The sequence below is a fragment of the Schistocerca gregaria genome, chromosome 1 (assembly GCF_023897955.1).
Source record: "Schistocerca gregaria isolate iqSchGreg1 chromosome 1, iqSchGreg1.2, whole genome shotgun sequence".
Lineage (NCBI taxonomy): Eukaryota > Metazoa > Arthropoda > Insecta > Orthoptera > Acrididae > Schistocerca > Schistocerca gregaria.
This window is the reverse complement of record NC_064920.1, coordinates 1,162,807,827-1,162,826,080: the sequence shown is the minus strand read 5'-3', so window position 1 is coordinate 1,162,826,080 and position 18,254 is coordinate 1,162,807,827. Positions and strand designations below refer to the sequence as shown.

At 41.5% G+C, this 18,254-nt stretch overlaps 1 non-coding gene across 1 annotated transcript; it reads right to left on the bottom strand.

The window, feature by feature from the left end:
* Positions 1-2,269: 2,269 nt before the first annotated feature.
* Positions 2,270-2,341, bottom strand: Trnai-aau (transfer RNA isoleucine (anticodon AAU)). Its single transcript has one exon. It is a non-coding gene; the product is annotated as a tRNA-Ile (tRNA).
* Between the last annotated feature and the right edge of the window lie 15,913 nt (positions 2,342-18,254).

Genomic DNA, 18,254 nt, shown 5'->3' with positions numbered 1-18,254 from the left:
GACATGCTCGCTGCTTGTGGGAACAGTTTGAATACCGCATTGACATGTGCCATGCATCTCAAGAGGGACATACTGGACTCTTATGGAAAGGTTTGATTGGCATACTCTCCTTCAAATTCTGAAGGTGGCAAGGGTAAAATACAGGGAGCGAAAGGCTAATTGCAATTTGTACAGAAAGCAGATGGCTGTTATTAGAGTGGAGGGGTATGAAAGGGAAGCAGTGGTTGGGAAGGGAGTGAGACAGGGTTGTAGCCTATCCCCTACATTATTCAATCTATATATTGAGCAATCAATAAAGGAAACAGAAGAAAAGTTCGGAGCAGGTATTAAAATCCATGGAGAACAAATAAAAACTTTGAGGTTCGCCAACGACATTGTCAGAGACAGCAAAGGACTTGGAAGAGCAGATGAACGGAATGGACAGTGTCTTGAAAGGAGGGTATAAGATGAACATCAACAAAGCAAAACGAGGATAATGGAATGTAGTCGAATTATGTCGAGTGATGGTGAGGGAATTAGATTAGGAAATGAGCGACTTAAAGTAGTAAAGGAGTTTTCCTATTTAGGGAGCGAAATAACTGATGATGGTCGAAGCAGAGAGGATGTAAAATGTATACTGGCAATGGGAAGGAAAGCGTTTCTGAAGAAGAGATATTTGTTAACATCGAGTATGGATTAAAGTGTCAGGAAGTCGTTTCTGAAAGTATTTGTATGGAGTGCAGCCATGTATGGAAGTGAAACATGGACGATAAATAGTTTAGTCAAGATAGATGTGCCAAATCAGATGATCCTTTTTTATAGATCCTGTACAGCATTTCCTGTTGCAGACGTTTTGTAAAAGAAATGGCTCACGCTTCGTACCATATTTCCCCTGTCCACCTCAACATCGGAACTACCTCAATATTTACACTGATGTTACAGTGGAAACTAGCATTTCAGCTTACGAAATATAAGTATTAATGAATGTTAACTTAGTAATATTGTATCGCCAAACAACATACCAAATCTCATTCCAAATATTCATTTAAATATATTGAAAAATATTTCAACTAAAGAAACAGATAAAATAGGTCACTCGTAATCTGACACTACCAGTAACTAGCAGAAGTATATATGTGATTAACAAACATCATTTTCTTGTGGAAACATTGATACAGTATCTATCAGCATTAACTGCATTGGGAGATGCTTGTCTGGTTAATGAAGCAATAAGCTGCTGAAATTTCTATTGCTAGAAACACCGTTTAAAATGTACTTAATTCATCGATCGCTCGTACAGTATTCCCTCTCTTTCAATCAAGTCACGACAGCTTTTTCTCTGGAAACGTGAGTAACTTTTAATAAGAATAGCGACACAGACAAAAATTTCTACCAATCTGCGACCCGAATTTCCAGATAAATTCTACACAAAACTTAGTACACAGCGCAACACATTTTTTGGATGATTATAATTTCGTGGTAATACATATTAAATGCGAAGTGTTCCATTCATGATCGTAGTAAATGTAAACGCTTAGCAGAAGCGCGCAAAAATAGGGTAATCGGTTTATTTATTGTGTTCATACCGCAGAGTACTAATTTTCAGAATTCCATAACTTTAGCTATTACTGACTAGCATTAAGCATTGAGATTAAAGCAATACATAAACAGCTTATATGAAGCTCCTGAGCCTCTTCATCAATATGAGGTACAGAAATCATCATAAATGGAACGTGAAACTAGAATCCATTTTGTTTCCCTTTCCGTATCACATTAATCGTATTCAGAGCTAAAATATCTCAGCTCTATTGCTCTGACAGGGAAGTGCGTGGCTGGACATATATTTCATATTAATAAACAGTTTTATTACCGTTGTCACATTCTATAAATCTTCCTTTTTTTCAATTCCTACGCTTACGTGCCTCCGTTACCAACAACAATGAATGAACTGGGACATCGCATTACTGGAGCTGTGGAAGCTGTAAAAGGAAACATGCGGTGTCATATAACAAAAAAATATTGTCTGCGCGTTATAAAAATAATATTGAAGAGTAAAATTTTCCTGATATGCAATGATTTTCTGTATTGATGTAATCTACCACTCCCCTATTCATATATTTCCCATAGTTTACTAATTTCTTTTAAGATTAATATACGATTGCATATACAGCTACAGAAGAGAACAAAATAATTGTTGGCTGCCTATTAACAGTTATTCCTCCTTATCGAATAATATTAATTGTTCTAATTGATCAAATATGATCGAAGCAGACTAAATCAATCAAATTTGTGCCGCGGCCGGGACTCGAACCCGGGTCTTCTTGCTTATTAGGCAGATATGCTACCACTACACCACCGAGGCACTATGGCAGACATCGCTGCTACCACTACACCACCGAGGCACTATGGCAGACATAGCTGCACGAACTATCTAGGTCGGGTTCCCTCCCCAACACAAACTTTAATTCATTTTCCCTTAATATCGTCACTATTGCCAGGGCTCGCCGGTATTGGAGTCTGCTTCGATCATATTTGATCATTATCGTGAGATAATAACGAGACGGGAGTCTCAAAGGACACATTTAATTATAAGATCTGAGAAGATCACCATATGGTACAGCAGACGTCCCGCTATGTCCAATGCTGGGTAGCTCGCCAATACCGGCGAGCCCTGGCAATAGTGACGATATTAAGAGAAAATGAATTAAAGTTTGTGTTGGGGAGGGAACCCGACCTAGGTAGTTCGTGCAGCTATGTCTGCCATAGTGCCTCGGTGGTGTAGTGGTAGCAGCTATGTCTGCCATAGTGCCTCGGTGGTGTAGTGGTAGCGTATCTGCGTAGTAAGCAAGAAGACCCGGGTTCGAGTCCCGGCCGCGGCACAAATTTTAATTGATTTAGTCTGCTTCGATCATATTTGATCATTATCGTGAGATAATAACGAGACGGGAGTCTCAAAGGACACATTTAATTATATGTTCTAATTGAGTTGATACTCAAGACTCTTCGCTTATCGTCCCGTCTTTTTCGTCTACCTAAATCGCCACACTCTAATCTCTCAATTACATTCATAATAGCTTCTAAATAACTGGTTAACCTGAGCAGTTGCATGAATATGGGTGAACTTTTATGTTTAGTTCATTTTTCTCAGTTTTGCAATAGGTACAATTCGTAATATTGCTCGCTTTATTTATCTTAGAAGTTATATGGCGAAGAAATAAGTTCCCAAAACACATTACAGTTGCTCAGTATCATCTATTAAAGTAAAGAAATAATTGCTTTAGGCAAGACACTCCATTCACGAGAGGCAAATTAAGATGCCATCGTCACAGTTGCACTCCATTTCATTTGGGTTGTAGTGAAAACAGAAGGAAACAAGGTTAATATTAAGTTCTTATGACAGTCATTCCTCCTGTGCACATCACAGAAGAGTGAATTAGGGACTAAGTATATCATAAGCATCCTCAGCCACAAATAGTAAAGATGTAGACTACATGAACATAGACATCATAATAAATCGCTAACACGATATTTATACATTATCTATGTTCGTAACACAACACGGTGTTCGGTAATATGTCGGAAGGGAGAAACAGACATGAAAAGCGTAAGGAGACTAGAGGGGTAACGATTCGTCAACATAGAACTAATCGGTGACAGCACATTTGTGAGAAATGGAGTCGAGTGTTTCATTTGGATAAAGGAAAGATAGAGATATTCTGCACAACTTAAGCGAAACCATGGAGAACCTCTCAGAGCGAACACGCATTCTGAATTCAAATCTGGTAACTTATCCACTGTGCAACCTTAGTCAGTATGTAATATGTCGGTCACGCCAGTGTTCAACGTCACTGACAAGGCCTAGTATTTGGAATATTAAATTTAAAATTATAATTTGCAACGCAGAGAAAAAGAGAAAAGGTATACAACGCACAGGAGGAAAGAGAAAAAGAGAGAAAGAAAGAAAGAAGGAAGGAGGAAAGGGAGGAGCAAAGAAGAAAGGTTGAATGAAATGGAGGAAGAGGGAAATAACGAAAAATAATAAAGAATAAAGGGGAAAAGGAGGAAAAAGGAAACAGTGAAAATCGGAGAAAATAAGAAGAGGGACAAAAGAAGAAATAGGAGGACGACGAAGTAAATGAAGGAATAAAGAGGGAACTAAAATAGAAGGAAGGCCGGTAGGAAAGGAGGAACAGAGAGGCAAAGGAATGAAGAAAGAGGGAAAGAAAGAAAGAGGGAAAAAGGAAAACAAAGACGAAAGAATAAGTAAAGGATGGTAGCTCAAATAGTAAGGAAATGAAGAAAAAATGCGAGAAAGGAGGTAGAAAGAGGGAATGGAATATCGAAAGAAGGTAAGAAAGGAAGGAGAAATAAAGGAAAGTGGGAAAAAAGAAAGGAGATGTAGACAAAAAAAACTAATTAAGAGAAGTAAGGAAGGAAAAAAAAAGAAAGGAAGATGTATGATAAATTGTGCGGCGACATTCCTGCCATTTTTAACAGAACAATAACCCAGGTACAAGAGGCTGAAGAAAGATTAATGTCTTCATCTTCTTGAAGGAAAAATTCAGGCAGGTCTGATTTATAGAACCGGAAGTTAATCCGGCTGTTATTGGACATGAGACAAAAGTCTTAATCAGGGTGCCAACTCTTTCGGTGACAACAGTCCAGTGTTTCCATCCAGGATTCTTACATTAAATTTCATTCCGCTGATAGTATGTGTTACACAGGTGGTGCTTGGGCCTGATAGACATTCTTACTTTCAGTCTCCTTTTAAAATACTTTTTTCTTACAAATGTTTTCTCCCAAGGTAGACTGGGGTTCATACTTAACCTTCAGCAGCGTGAATATATTTCTTGCGACGTCTTGCAGTAACAGTACGCCGGCATCGTAATAAATAGTCTCCCAAAACATAATCACTCTCTGGTTAGTGTGCTCTTTGAAAGCTACCGTTGTCAAAGCTATGAAATTTTACCTTATTAAATACACGAAAATCAGGTGAACTATGGAACATGAATGTAATAAATGTACGTCCTTCAAGATTCATGAGATAACTAACGCCAAGAAGAGCACTGATATTTACTAAGAGATAATGAATTTTATTACGATTTCAGGATATTAGTATTTTTCTTTCTTACAACTCCGTCAGATAGCTAAAATATCTGTGATATATTCAGCCCATACAAAGGAATTAAGGCAATGGACTTCGAAGGTAAGAAAACCATTAAATGATATCTAGTATTCCACAAAATTCCACTTCCGTTATTGTGATATTCTGTACATTTTACATCGCCATTTTTGCCCCTCTATAATAAAACGAAGACAAAGAATAATCCCAAGTGGACCAAAATACAAGGCACACACAAATCAAACTTCGTTTTTGTTTCATACGTCTGCACGTGTTATTTACTGTGATATAAGTAAAACACAGTATATATTCTGAAAGCATAAGAGAATGTACCATCACCGATATCTGTAGTGTTTTGTGGCCCTGGAATTGATAGCTGATTCGGATTTAAAAAAGCGTACATGATTTTTCAACAAAATCGTGATTTACTAGGGATCCAGCTTAATGAAACATTTAGCCACTACAGGTTCCAACAGGTTACTAAATTGTGGAATGTCATGAATAATTATTTAGTTTAGACATGTAATTAGCTTATCTGGAAAATGTATTATTTTTGAGTGTCTCTGATGTCTAGCATTGGGGCAATATCTATTTACTCTGGCCATGAGAAGTTTTAAAGCACTGAAGCTCTGCTAATTACGTGGTGTTGCGAAATATATTTGCTAATTACCGTCCGAATGTTAAAAACTGTTCTCCAATTAAACACACTTACCGCTAAATTCTACAAAACCAACGATATTACGAAGACACCCAAGTTGTGTACTATTGTCATTGCACACAAACCACATACACTTAACACCGTTATTGCTGTAGATCTTTAAAGAATGAACTTAATTATCGGGCCTTAGTCTTCCAAGACTGGTTATCGCACACTTCGGATTTTCCTCCCCTTGAAAGCTATGTAATTTCGAGCGATTACGTTCTTAAATATACACAAATTAAACCAAAAGTTTTTTCTAGGAATGCAGGTTTAGGGGCATGCTTTTAGTGATAAACAGAGAGCTGAAACGTAAACGCTGTGTTTCGTGATGTCTCTAGTTGCAACATCGCTACATCTCGTGATTAATAAAGCTTACAATCAATAAGTGCAGTATCTCAGAGCAAGTATCAGGTACTGATGTATGTGGCCTCAACTTCCTGCCGAAGACTACACTCATTCTCAAATGATTCAGCAAACCAAATCTTCTAGAAATCTCCCCTTGTTAAATTACAACTTATTTACTTATATTTTTGTTCCCGACAGATGATTTTACATGGACAGTTGTAATGGTTTCCACGTGCATCACATTTTCTTCCGCTTCTTACTTCCTTATATCTTTCCTAGATTCTGTTTATACAGATGTATATAAGTGTATAAATTATTTATTATTATAATAATCATTACTATCGTCAAACAGTCATGTTACCTTGTACTTTCCACTTTTTTCTGATACGAATACCACTTATTTTTAACACTCAATCCTCTGGAAATGCCGGCCGCTGTGGCCTACCGGTTCTAGGAGCTTCAGTCCGGAACCGCGCTGTTGCTACGGTCGTAGGTTCGAATCCTGCCTTGGGCATGGATGTGTGTGATGTCCTTAGGTTGGTTAGGTTTAAGTAGTTCTAAGTGCTAGGGGACTGATGACCACAGTAGTTAAGTCCCATAGTGCTCTGAGCCATTTTTTTTTCCTCTGGAAATATCGGTGACCAGAATTAGTTGGCTTGGACGTGATAAATTTTTCAGCAGTTATGGCTATCTTATTTATATGAAGAATTATTATAATAATCAATTAGAGCTTGCTTGCTATACTATGTATGAAGTACAATTTGCGAGTGTGAACAAGACTGGCGCATTCGAATTATTTAAAACTCACGGTCACTGAATAATTAACCAAGCTATTTGATAGTACTATTTCGTATTCCCATATTTCGTCTGAATAGCCTGTGTAATGCTTCTAATAAAAAATACATTGGTGACTGTGACAGGACTGTAAATGTAAATATATCACGATACTGTGTTTATTGAGCTCCTCCCAGAGTATTTGTTGATCGAACAATCTTATGGTGTACTGCCAGTACATAGCGTGAACAGTGCAAAATATTTCGGCGATTAGACATTTCGCCATTGTCGGGTGTGCTGACGACCTGAACTCCTGAGGGCGAGCGGGCAACTTACGCTGGTCAGAATATTATGACCATCGACCTACTACCGGTGAATACCCATCCGGGCGATAGGAGCACCATCTGGAGACAAATGACTGCTCAGACATACGTATGATACATGCAGTATCAGCGAGCGTGCTCTCCGCTTGTAGAACGGAGAAGGCGAGCCATCTGAGTCTGACCGACGGTAGATTGTGATGTCCCGGATGATCGGCACGAGAATTTCGGAAACTGCACTACCTGTCGGGTGTCTGAGGACTGCTGTGGTGAGTGTCTTCAATACTTGGCAAAACCAAGGTGAGCCCACGTCCAGATGTTATGGAGTTCGATGGCCACCCCTCGTTACAAATGTCGGCCATCGTAGGCAGGGCAGACCGGTGAAAGACGACAGGCGGCGAACTGTGGCTGACCTAACCTCACACCTCAGTGTTGGACAGAGTAAAGTGTGTCTGAACACACAATGTACCGAACACTGCTAACGACGGGCCTCCGTATCCGACGACCCATGTTTGCGCCTATGTTAACATTACGACATCGGCAACTACTAAATGAAATGGGCACATGGCCATCGGCACTGGACATTAGCTCAGTGGCAGAGCGTTGCTCGGTCTGATGGTTCACTATACCTTCCTCAGCATTAAGATGTAAGCTCGCAAATACGTCGTCTTCCAGGGGAGCAGCTTCTTGACCTCTGTACTGCGGGACTATGACCAGCTGGCGGTGACTCCATTATGCTCTGAGGAAAATTCATATAAGCATCCATGGGTCGAGTGGAGCTCGTGCGCGGTACCATGACGGCCAAGGAGTGTTGTACATTGGTTGTAGACTACGTACACCCCTTCAGGACGATCATATTTCCTGACGGCAGTGGTATCTTTCAACACGATTTTGCTCCATGTCACAAGACCAGGAGTGTGGCGGAATGGTTCGAGGAACATAGTAGCGAGTTCCAACTGATGTGCACCCCACCCTCCACCGGGATCCGAACCAAATCGGACACATCTGGGCCAGCCGATGTGCCCGAGCGGTTCTCTGAGCTACAGTCTGGAACCGCGTGACCGCTACGGTCGCAAGTTCGAATGCCTCGGGCATGGATATGTGTGATGTCCATACGTGAGTTAGGTTTAAGTAGTTCTAAGTTGTAGGGGACTGATGACCTCAGAAGTTAAGTCCCAGAGCCATCTAAACACATCTGGGATGTGACTGAACTTGGTGTCAGAGCTCATCGTCCCCCTCTCCGGAATTAATGGGAATGGGTTACTTGTGCGTGCGATGTGGTGTAAACTCCATCCAGCGGCCTACCAAAGGGTACACGCCAAGACGCGTCGCCAATTATATCCGTCCCAAGGGTGGACATAGGTGTTAGGTAGGTGATCATAATGTTTTGGCACATCAGTGTATATGCCTTCCTTCCGCGATGCGTTACCTACGCCGTGTGCGTCCGCTGTCGAGCGTAGATTGTCGCGGGGATGCTGGAGTCGGCGTCTGTATTGGCGTTGATATATGTAATCTGTCCCCCCCCCCCCCCCTGATCACCAGATCGTTTTGTTTGCTGAGAGTCTTCAGCCCTTCCATGCTAAGATTATAGATGCAATCTCGGTTGATGTGATTATCCCTGGTGCGAATTTCTATGGGCTCTTTAACGACGCTGTCCCAGTATTTCAAAGTCTGTGCCAAGATAGTGGTGCGTTTATATTCCACCGCGTGACTCTCGGACAAACAGTGCTCTGTGACGTCTGACTTACTGGGATACATCAATCGAGTGTGCCTGTGGTGTACTCGGCAAACGATCTTCGACAGCTCGCACTGTCTTCCCACATTGACACGGAAGTTGGTATACGGCGGACTTCCACAAACCGAGATAACGTCTGACGCTTCCTAAAAATACTCGTGTTTTATTGGACTCACAAAACTGTTCTTACTCGGTGCTTCAACAAGCGTCCGATTTTTCTAACTAGAGCAACTGTGTATGGTATAAAGGCAACAGCTGCCTTTTCCTCCGTGATTCCTTCCGTCTTCAAAGGTTGTACTGGGCCATATTTGTGGTTTAGTCAGCCATCATATTAGGCTCCAAGAAGCTGTTCCCAGAGCAGTGGAGATGCAAGAAGTATATATATGACGAAATGTGGTCTGACGTACCTATGACAGATGTTAGATTCGGTACCATTCCCGTGAGAAAGACTGCCTGCATAATGCTACTGCTCTGTGATTGGCTGCTGTGTTCGGAGCAAGGGCGTCAAAACGTTAAAGTGTAGTCATTATTATTAGTTAAACTACTAATTGGAATCACTTCACTTTTTAATATAAATATCTCTCAACAGCTGTCTATCAATCAGTCATTTTAGAATTATTAAAAACAATTTAAATAAAAAACAAAAGGCTGACAAAATTGCAGACGAAGCACTTCGGAAGCGTTCGGGTCACGCCTTTTCTGGTATGGCACACCAAGTGTTTCGGGCAGTTCGTCACTCTTGATTAGACAGTCGAGAAAAACAGACACGTTGCCTGTCGTGGGATTTGTTTCCAATTTTTATATAAGTTCCTGTTCGTCACTCTGGATTAGGCAGTCGAGATGTAAAGTCATGTTGTCTACGGCAGGGTGTGTTTGCCAGTATTCAGTATTGAAAGATTTACTCCAGTAGTCATGAGGCACAGACACACACCACAAATAGTGTAAAGATTCATTTTCGTAAACATTGTGTTTGATCATGTATTTTTCTGTATAAGAAGATGTTGTATTAAGATCATGTAGTCTTCTCGTGCGGCTAGATTAAAATACGCGGGTGGCATCCCAAAGAAGTGATACATTATTTCAGAACAGAATATTGCTGAAAGTCAGTTTCAGCCTCAAGATACAGAACCAACCACCTGCGTGCTGTTTTCTGCGCTGGGGACATCAACGTGAAGACAGCAGGTTAGTCTACTGTAACAGAACCTTCGTATTCCACACAACGTAGTGGAAACAACTAGGCGCCTCACGTGTACTGCGTGCACAGAAACAGATGTGCTCAGTGACACGTCATCTGCAGTAATGCAGAGGAGGTAAAGGAGGATGATCGTTATGAACATCCACAGTCAAATCATTCTTCCTTTCTTGCCGTAACTGATGTGGTGAAGAGGAGAGCTCTAATAATCTACTATTCTGGTTACTCGTTTTCTCAGGATAGAGCTCTGAGTTTTTCGAACACCTGGGGCAGACTTCCGGGGTCTGAGGTGGTGCACGTCCCAATAATACTGTTTTTAGTACTCCATTCCTCTGCGACGGGTGGTCGCAGCTGTCTGCATACAAACACAAGTCAGTGTGCGTTTTCTTCCGATGCACACTGTGGCCAGTGGTACCATCAGCTGTTGTCTTGACCATGACGTCCAGGAATGGTAATCTTCCTTCTGCTTCGTTCTCCATATTGAATTTGATGTTTGTACATGTGGAGTTCAAATGTGTAAGGGAGTCAAGCAGTTTGTACCTCCTCTGGGGCCAGACGACGATACTTTTAACCCACAAAACGGAAATGGATGATGCCAGAGCTTCGTCATCGAAGTACTGCATATACAAATTCGCGACCACACGTGACAGTGGGCTGCCCATTATAACTCCTCGGCTTTGTTCATAGTATACTCCGTTAAGCAGATAGTACGTCGAGGTCAGGATATGTCTGAAAATGTCGTCGGTCTTCTCGTCCAATTTCTGACCAATAAGCTCTAGTGCATAGAGGCACCCTGATGCATAGCGAAACGACGCCAAAAAGCACCAGGATATCGGAGTCGATCATCCTGAACTTGTTGAGCCGATTTAGAGATCCCCCCAGAATTTCGGATGAGATGAGGGCATTCACTCACATAACGGCTGTAAGGGGTTCATCATGTAAGAGGTTTACTCTTCACTACCCTACTGGAGCAAATGTAACTTCGATGTACTGCTCATTATCCGGCGACACCATTATGACATAAGACTTTTTCAGTTTCTTCAGGTTGATTTCACAGGGTCATGACGTAGCGCTGCTTACGTCCAAAAATTTATCTGTTAAATTCTCAGTAAATTCTGTATCGGAAATTTTAATATACGGGAATGTTGCACGGTTTCATATTTCCATTAGGTATTTGGCTAGAAAATATGTAAGTACCATAATGTTACTGACAGTGGGGCGCAACGGCTTCCCTTCTTTGTGAAAATTAGCGAATCCATTAAGTCCTTGGCGACCCCTTCTGGTAAATCCACGTCCTTGAGGAGAACCCCAGTCTTGTTCTTCAACTCCTTTGTGGGGTCAGCGTTGATCTTCCTATAGCACACTTTATCTAGCAGCTCTCCATCTTCTCGATGAAGTCATTGTGGGAGAGGACAATAGCGTTGCCTTTGTCAGCAGATAATACAACCTCAGGGTACTCTCTCAGGTCCCGAATAGCCGTCGTGTACCTGCTGGGTGATGTCTACCTGCTTAGTTCTCGTCGGAGCACGGCAGCTTTCACTACTTACTTCTCCAGCGGCTTCTGAATACAGTCGCTCCGTAACCTGTTCAACTGTGCGTACGATGTCCACGGTTGGAGTGAATTTAGGTGTGGGAACAGAGTTAAGTCCCTTCTCCAGAACTGAAACCGCATCGTCAAGCAGCCCGATGTCAGTCAGATTAATTACGGTCCTGCACGGAGCCTCCAGTACGAGACTACTTCTAATGGAAGAGAGGCCACTCTGGAGACATGGGTTTTCCACAGCCTGGGAGATATTTCTAGAGTGAAAGTTTGACACTTAACGCTGCGTGGCTTTCCTTTGGGCGAAATCGGCTGCCAGCCAGGCAAACCAACACTCTAGTCACCGTTCCAGAAATTAAGATTACTAGCCAGTTGTAAATGTAATGTAAATAGTTCCTGGGCGTTTAAACGTCCTGGCAGACTAAAGCTGTGTGCCGCACAGAGACTCGGGACTTTTGAGTTTCGGGGACAGGTGCTGTGCCAACTAAGCTACCCACGCAAGACTCACAATCCTTCCACACAGCTCTACGTACGATAGTAAATCACCTCATAGCTTCCAAGCTTCATAGAAGTTCTCCTGCGATACTACTTCTAATGGAAGAAAGGCTCCTGTGGAGACATGGATTTTCCACAGCCTGGGACATATTTCCAGACTGAAATTTTCACTCTATAGCGATGCCGAATTAAAACTGTGTGCAGAGACCGAGAGTCCAACTTGAAACCTTTGCCTTTGGTGAGGAATTGCTCTACCGACTAAGCAACCAAAGCAGGACTCCCATCCCTTCCGCGCAGCTGTACTTCAGCCATTAAATCGTCTCCCAGCTTCCAACCTTCATGAAAGCTCTCCTGAGAAACTTGCAACACTAGTGCTCATAAAAGATAGGATATTCCGGAGATATGGATTAGCCACGGGCAGAGAGGTGTTCGTAGAGCGAAATTTTCATTCTGCAGCAGAGTGTGCGTGGATATGAAACATCTTTCGGCTGCTGCATTGCAGATTCTGCAGGTGATGTTGGGAAAGTAGGAGGCGAGGTACTAGCGGAATAAAAGTGTGAGAACGAGTCGTGAGTCGTGCTTGAGTAGCATTTGTCCGTGAAAGGCTGAGGTCCCGAGTTCGACTCTCGGTCCGACACACAGTTCTACTCTGCCAGGAAATTTTATATCAGCGCACACTCCGCTATGAAGTGAAACTTTCATTTTATTCCTTGGAGTTGAATTCCAGGCTCCGGCGCGTAGTGTGTACCGTCTCACGTATTAAGAAAAGACTGTCTCGCCTTTTAATTCTCCTGGCTGCCTCAGAATCTATGTGATGCGTGACTTTAGCGAAGTTCAGCACAGCATGTTGAGCACGATATCTCTTCAGAAATGAGTGCTCAGCAAATGGCATTTTCGGTGGCGCAGCTGGTCGAATTTCTTCTTGTTGAAATATCTCCTCACTGTAAATGTGTATGCTGTCTTTTTTGAGTTTCTTCCGGTGTATTTGTTGATCGAACAGTCCATTGGTGCAATGCCGCTTCATAGTGTGCACTGGCACACACGTAGGAAACGTCTGGAGAGAGGAGGGGATATAGGCCGGCCTCGAGCCCTCAGGAGCTCCCGACGATGGCGACGTATCTGAATGTCGAAATATTGTGGCCATTGGATACTATAATCCAGCAGCACACCCGTGGATTTTTCAGTCATATCACTATCCTGTATATGTCATTTCTTTGAAAAATATGCAAATATATTCCATTATAGGTTGTTTCTTTTTCCTGTAATCATACAGGACACATTTCGCTCAAGATAAATCTTAAATCAAGGAAGAAAATATTAAACAAACTTCATAAGTGCTTTGACTAGCAGCAGAATGCAATACAACGACTGAAACTTGTTAAGTAAAGGATTAAGAAAATTGTACATATATGGTATCGTCGTCTACAACAGCACAAGGTAAGCCATTGTTTGACTCATTCAGTAGTAAATGGTGGTGTAGCATTTGGTAGTAGCTAAATCTATTTATTTGCGTCCCTGATAGCTAGAGATTTTGTTAGAAACAAAATTTATGAATTACATTTAATTACATTTTTATTATGTAATTATTTAATAATTAAATGATTTTAATTATTATTTATTTAGTTAATTAATTATTATTTAATTATTTAAGTATTAAATTATTTATATAATACGGAACGCCGTGCTGGGTCCCAACGGCCTCGCATCACTAGCAGTCGAGATGACAGGCATCTTATCCGCATGGCTGGAGCGGATCGTGCGGCCACGTCTCGATCCCTGACTCAGCAGAAGGGGACGTTTGCAAGACAATGACTATCTGCACGAACAGTTCGACGACGTTTGCAGCAGCATGGACTCTTAGATCGGAGACCATTGCTGGGCTTACCCTTGACGCTGTATCACAGACAGGAGCGCCTGCGATGGTGTATTCAACGACGAACCTGGGTGCACGAATGGCAAAAACGTCATTTTTTCGGATGAATCCAGGTATGTTTACAGCATCGTGATGGACGCATCCGTGTTTGGTCACATCGCGGTGAACGCACATTGGAAGCGTGTATTCGTCATCGCCATACTGGCGTATCACCCGGTGTGATTGTATGAGGTGCCATTGGTTACACTCTTGGTCAGCCCTTGCTCGCATTGACGGCACTTTGAACAATGGACGTTACATTTCAGATGTGTTATTACCCGTGGCTCTACCATTCGTTCGATCCCTATATTTCAGCAGGATAATGCACGACCGCATGTTGCAGGTCCTGTACGGGCCTTACTGGATACATAGAATGATCGACTGTGGCCCTGGCCAGCACATTCTCCAGATCTTTCACCAGTTGAAATCGTCTCGTCAATGGTGGCCGAGCAACTGGCTCGTCACAATACGCCAGTCACTACTTTTGATGAACTGTGGTATGGTGTTGAAGCTGCATGGGCAGCTGTACTTGCACACGCCATGCAAGCTCTGTTTGACTCAATGCCCAGGTGTATCAAGGCCGTTATTACGGCCAGATGTGGTTGTTCTGGGTACTGATTTCTCAGCATCTATGCACCCAAATTGCGTGAAAATGTAATCACATGTAATACATTTGTCCAATGATACCCATTTATCATCTGCATTTCTTCTTGGTGTAGCAATTTTAATTGCCAGTAGTGTAGATAGTTAGGTTAGTAAGTAAGATTATGCAGTTAGTCGGATTGCACACGCCACTGAACAGGTTAAAAATCAAACAGAACAATTGAGACTTTAGTCGCTAATCACATAAACGAGCTGTAGTAGGGAGACCTTGAAAGCATGACAATTAAAAATGTCAGGATTAAGAAAACCTCATTAAACGTATCACTGAATCGGTAAAAAGATATCACTGAGGACATCAATACTCTATAATAGGGAAAAAGAATACTTCAAAATCAACACTTCAGTTAAGAAGCGACACAAGTGGATGGTTTTTCTATCAACCAAGAAAATGAGTTACGTGTGTTAGAGAGAGAGGAGGTCAGGCCACAGAAAGTTTAGAGTCAAAGAGGGCGATGTAACAAACTGTTACTGAAGTATATGTATAAAACAAAACGCTTCGGCACTGGCAGTTAAGAACGAGTTAGAACACGTACAGAAGACTTGACCCATGATTTGCCTCAGTGGCAAGTCAATCTAATATCCAGCTTAGTACTCAAATGCATAATATAGATAGGAACGGAAGGCTGTTAAGTAACAAGTAAAGAAGGGTACATCACATGCACTCGAGGCTAGTGACATTTATCACAGACCATGTCCCACGAAAACACAGAGGAAGTACACAGTAGTAATCACTTTCCACAAAACCTTACAACTAGGAGAATGAGAGCAGAGCCTACCGTTGCTTCTGTTTTGCCAACAGAGTGTCTCCTAAAACACAAGCAATTTCGTTCATGTCAGAAAAGAAAAGTGTACACCCTGTTGTTTTTATTGAGTCATTCAAAGGTGTGTTAATCAAAACATTGTTTGACCAACAAAGATACATTTTATGGCAGGTTTAATGCATGGCAAAGTAATCCTTTAGGCCACCGAAGCTGCAGAACATTGTCGAACATATGAATAGTCTTAAACTGACGTTTAGGCAAAATGTTGGTCTAAATGTACACAGAGGAGGATATTTAAGAAACTTTAAACACAGAAACTTGTAATTTTAAACAAGGAGGTCTAAGAAAATACTTTGAAAAATATAGAATAAAATTCCTTTCTGGGAAGACCCCGTGTCCTACACACACATATTACTTATTCTAGAAGATAAACTACCATTCAATACAATATAAAAATCAGTAAAAGTCCCAAAGTCTAGCTTACTTTCTGTATGTGCTGGACACAATTGATGTACTAAATGAGGATGTAACAACTATCGACGTGATAATGGTGTGAGTCAGGCAACGCCCCCAAACAAGCAGTATCGCAACAGTCGTGAGAGAGCATCTGTAAGTCTTGTTGGCTTTGTCGCACCGCCACTGGTTTGTCAGATATTGGGTGCCCAAAAAAAATGCAACACATCACTGCAATAATAACAAACAGCGGTATTCTGGCTTACAATATCAACCGCAGCTACTGTAAGTTATGATTATTCTAGTAATCTGTGGCACCCTTAGAATACCTACAAGCAACCAACTTCTGAGTCAAATCGCAACGTTGAAGTGTGGTGGAGTCATTGACACCTTGTGATCAACATTGTTGAGGTCACAGACAAGACAAGCTCTGTTACTGCAAGTTTGAAAAGTTAGATTCGGCCCCAGTTAGCCACCCTATGATGGCCATAGAATGGGGTGAGTGTTATATGGATCCATCAAGTAACCTGTTGAGATATAACCATGGTTTGGATATCAGAAAAGGAATGACAGATCATTATCACAAATGTTCAGGGAACCAGAAGAGATAGTGCAAGCCTGCATTTGTAGTGTTTTGGGAACTATTAAAACTGTAATTAGGCCTGATATAGGAGCTATGGTTAATATGATATCCACTACGTTATTTTATGAAATCAGTAATATCCAAATATGATCTACTTACCCTGCGCAAAACTGCTGAGTGGCTGGGGCTGTAGCTGGTAAGTGGAAGCCCGTAAAAATTCAGATGCAAGAAGATGTAAAGGCAGGGGATGTTGTGATGAAATGAATTTTACTTGTGGTAGAGGAATTAATAGAGAGATAGACATACGATCTCGAGTTTCCTACTGAGAGAAATGCCAAGACTTATCTGTCGTCACGAAAATGCCACCTGTAAATTGATGGGAAAGATTTTGTTGTGGACGTGGTTACAATAAGCGGCTATTTCGCCATAGTTTGTTGAAATATATAGCTAAAGCTTAGCTGAACAAAATAATTGCTAATTAATAACCTTTCTGGATGTCACTTTTCAACACATGAAGATGGTGACGTTATTTGTAGAAGGTTAATAGAATATACTAGAATTTCACAAGAAAAAACAGAGTTACTGTATTACGATTTAAAAACATTGTGTTTGCCAAAGTACCAGACATGATAAACACCTGTCAGTCACATGGAAGTTACTTTTTGTAGTAACACAATCTCTCTGCAATGATCGGCGTAGGAGTCAGTGAACAAAGAAGTTAGATGCATATTAGAATGACGAGTAATTGAACGTTCATTAACTCCGTAGGGCAATCCACTTCTAGTGATAGCTAAACATAATGGGAAGGTAAGGGAGGGTAATTGTACCTGTGCGAAAATGTCCGGAAAGTGTGCAAGAACATCCTCCAAAATTCCGTGGACTTATCTATGGCCAAGCTTTCAACTGACCGAATCCACTTTCCAATAATTCTAAAAAGTCCACAGCCTTCATATCTGCTGGGAGATCATATCAGTCCTGTGTGTTACCTTTTGGTCTAAACATCATTTATGGACTTTTCATCACTCCACTTGATACGGTGTGAGCCGTGGTGGCTCGTTTCACTATCTCTTATCGACAGCTTCTAGCTAGCGTTTCATCAGTGGTGCGTATTTCATCCTTGTGCCGTTATCGCTGTCCCGGTTGGCCTCGAAAGTTAGTTATAGAAGCCTAGTCCTTCCATGTCATTTCCCCGGTCCTGGTGATTTCCGAATAAACCGTGCATGGGCCTGGTCTATTGGGTAGGTTTATGCTTTATTTTGATGCTATTCTCTTAGCCATCTCCCATCCGGCAGGGACATTTGTAACTGTTGGAGATTACACTGCGAAGAAATTACGTTTTTAAGGCACATATTTCTTTTAAAAGAATAAGCCTGGATACTGACGAGCGGCATAGAAAACCTTTGAAATCCATGAACTAAAAAACAGTTCAAAGATTTCATGGGATTATACTCTTTGTTTAGGCGATTTTTCCTACTCAAGTTGTTACACTTTGTTGCCTTACTGAGCCTGAGAAAGAAAAGTACTCAGTGGTTCGGATGAAACAGTGTCAGGAAGAATCTGAAACTATGGAATATGGTTTGAGACGTTCCAAGATATTATACCTTCCTGATATGACAAAATATTTTTATATTGCCTCTGACGCCTCAGTTTCTCTCGTGTGTATGTGCCTATGCCAAATTT